Source organism: Mesitornis unicolor, unplaced genomic scaffold (genome assembly GCF_000695765.1).
Source record: "Mesitornis unicolor isolate BGI_N332 unplaced genomic scaffold, ASM69576v1 scaffold17335, whole genome shotgun sequence".
Lineage (NCBI taxonomy): Eukaryota > Metazoa > Chordata > Aves > Mesitornithiformes > Mesitornithidae > Mesitornis > Mesitornis unicolor.
The window spans coordinates 28,812-32,227 of NW_010183634.1; positions in this window are offsets into that span (position 1 = coordinate 28,812).

Consider the following 3,416-nt stretch of genomic DNA (forward strand, 5'->3'; position numbering starts at 1 on the left):
TAATTTGCAGATGGGAAAACTGAGGCACGACATTCCTGTAAGGTTATGATTTATCCAAACTAACTTAGTTTTTTATGGTGGGGTGTTTTTTTTTCAAGAATTTAAGTGGATTTGGTATGTTGTTTGAGGTGTCTGCCAGAACAAGGGTGAGACTCAAGCCTACTGGAAATCGGGTGATTTGGCTGACAGTCCTGGCTCTGAGTTCAGCTTCCAGAAAACGCTATATACTCTCCTTAATGAATTAACTGATTATTCCAGACTTACTGCTTAGCTCTTTCTGAAAATCAGAATAGCACTGTGATGCTTCGTGCAGCCTATGTCTGCCACGGACCATTTGTGTGCAGGACCAGGGATGATCTTGTTGCTGCTGCACATATCCTCACTTCAAGGGACACTCCACATACACGACATAGCTGGTGTGCATCAAACAGCCTCACTGTCCAACTGCTTCTTTCCTGGGGGGTTGCTGAATGCTTCAGCATCTCTTCAGGCTGTTTGGCAGGAGCTGGAATGTCTTTTGTCTGCATCTTGAGGGCTGAGGAAGCAGCCTGTGGGATGAGCGATTTGCGTCTTCAGTTTTGCCTCTATTCAGCACATTCTTTTTATTTTTTCTCCTGCTCTCATTAATTACTTCCTCATGTGCTGGTTCCTGCCTGAGAAACACTGGGAATTTCTGAGTTTTTGACAGAGAGGACTCTGGAAAAGGTTAAAATCCTGATTTAGGGAATGTCTATCTGAGAAAGATTTGATTGACAAAGTTTCTGTGTCCTAGCACTTTGCTCTTCTACCACTCAGTTGCAGATTTAGCTCCAGATCCAGGGCCAGTTGAGTAGTACAGCCCCAGGAAAGATCCAAAGGGTTTGCTCCTTGCTTGTGCTCTGCCAGTATTTATGTTACATGGTCTGCTACTGAAATCTCAGTAAACTGAGAGCTGATCCCACTTCCCCTGCAGTCAGTGATAAAATCCTCCACTTTTTTCTTTTAGCCATGCAATTTTTCTGAAAACGGGTTGTCACATCAGCCAGCTCAGAGGATACTTCCTTGAGTGAATTACTACAACATCCCACATCTCTAAAGGTCTACAGTCACTAGGCATGAGTATTTTCAAGAAGATACAGAGGAGGAGAGAAGCACCCTGAGTTACACAAATTGACCATAGGTGACAGCTCTCTTCAAATTCAACTCGAAATGCTTTGTGCCTCAGGGTTTATCTGATCATCTCCTTTTGCTTCCTCTAATCCAATGGGTGATCACATCTGATGATAGCTTTAAAATAATAATCTGAACAAAACAAGCAATTCCCGTGGGAAAGCTCAGACTGTATGTACTTGTAAAGAAAATGCCACTTTTTTCTCTGTAGAACAAGCCACGAGTATTAACCATCTGCACAAATATTGCAGTCCTGGAAAGCTCCATCCTTTTAATCAGAGCTTTGGATTTCATAGCAGGCATTTAATCGGCTGTGGGAGTGTTTTCAGCCAGGTTATATAAATGCTGTCAAGAAACCAAATGTCTGAGAAAGATGCATGTAAGAAATGTGTTAGTAGGAGACGGAGGGGAGGCTTCATTGTTCAGGGGTTGCAGTTTCACAGCAGGTCTTTAGAAACCTACTGATCACATTGGCAACATCCACAACCCATTGAAACTGGCTAAGCAGAACCTCGCAGCCCTGCAGCCTTTCTGGGTGCTGCAGATCCCTTCCAGGGAGACCCACGCCAAGGATCTCATGCATAAATGTTGGGGGGTAGAGGCTGAGCAGGAGAGGTGTAGGAGAGTATAGGCTTGAGGCAGGAGTCTGGTGTATGAGAAATGACAGGCATAAATGTTTAAAAAATCCAGTTTTCTCAAGTGGGCATCTGTGCCTGTATGTGCAGGAATTCACAGCGTTAGAAATGTCTGCATGTCATGCACCTCAAGAAGGTGCCTGCCCTACCACACAGAAATTCCCAATTAATTTCTCGCAGGATTGAAAGTGCCCTAAATTAAACAGTTCCTAGGGGCAGCTCTCATCTCACTCTCTCCAAGGTTAAGGGCTGGGAAAGCTGAACCATTCCCTCCTTCCTGTAATAAGAAGTGACAGCTTCTAATTAGGATCCATTAGGGGGTGCCCCAGGGAACCGATGGGACCATTTTTGAGAACGCATTGTTGAAACTATTTTTCTCTTAACATGGCATGTTGGCTCAGCTATTCCAGTTATCTTTCCCAAGCCTACGGATGTACTTTGAGTCATCTCACTGCTGTGCCATGCCGAAAAGTAAGCATATGAGATCTCAAGAAATCTTGATGCTCTCAGAGCCTTGTCAGACCTTAGGGACAAGCCCTGAGCAAACTGTGGCCATGGCCATAATATAAGAGAATGAGCGTAAATGCTGATTTTTTTGAGGTACAATGTAAGCTCACCATCTAGAAGAGTCTTTCATACAAACCAGAGCTCAAGGAGATCTATGTTTACATCCACAACTACCAGAATATGCGTCCACACAGCCAGCAGCTGACACCAGTAGAAAGCCACTATCCATCTATAAAGACTCTTAGTAACTTCAACTCCATGTTTTGTTTTACTTTAGGTTTGTTTTCACGCTATCCAGATGTCCATGACACATTTTGAGCATCAAGCTAGAAAGATCACTTATGAGCAACTTAAGCTAGCACCCCTGCATGTTGGGTGCCAGCCAGAGAGATTTCAATCTGGTTTTAATACCCCCATAAGCCAAGAGCTGAAGTCATCTCTGCTTTGCCGTTGTCTCTTAACTGAGGCCATCAGCAGATAAGATACAGATTTAGGGTGATATTTTCTCAATGGCTTCATCACTATTGATTTTAAATAGACTAGACTTTCCTGAATCATGTCTTTGTCTTTGCAAATTTCATCCAGTGTCCCACTTTTCCAGCACAGAGAAAACAGGAGCATCATCTCAGTGTTTTTGCTAGAGAGATGCTTCATTGATTCTGAGGCCCACATCTGTTTGCAGAACAGTGACAAGAGGATCTCATCTACCTCTCAGACTGACTCTGGGAATCCTTCTAAGGTGGATATTTTCAGCAGCCTCCTTCCAGGTGTACATCTCCAGCCAGCATGGAATGGATATGTTTAATAGTAAGAATTCAACAGGGAGAACAACATGGAGCTCTAAAAATGGAAATCAGCTCCTGTTCTATATGAACCTGTCAAAATTTCTCTCTGTGGCCAACAATCAAGTTGACACTAATCTAATTACAGAAAGACCTCTAAATACAGAAAATTGTTACCTGCCTTTTATTTCCAGCTCTTTATGTCTGACCAGCCCAGAAGTCTTAAAGTATTATTGCTCATTGTCCTCCCTGCGCACATACCAGAGGCCATATTTGGAGATAAAATCTGCAGAAGTGCCTGTTACTCTCATACATCCTGTGGCTGTACACCCAGGCAGCCAAT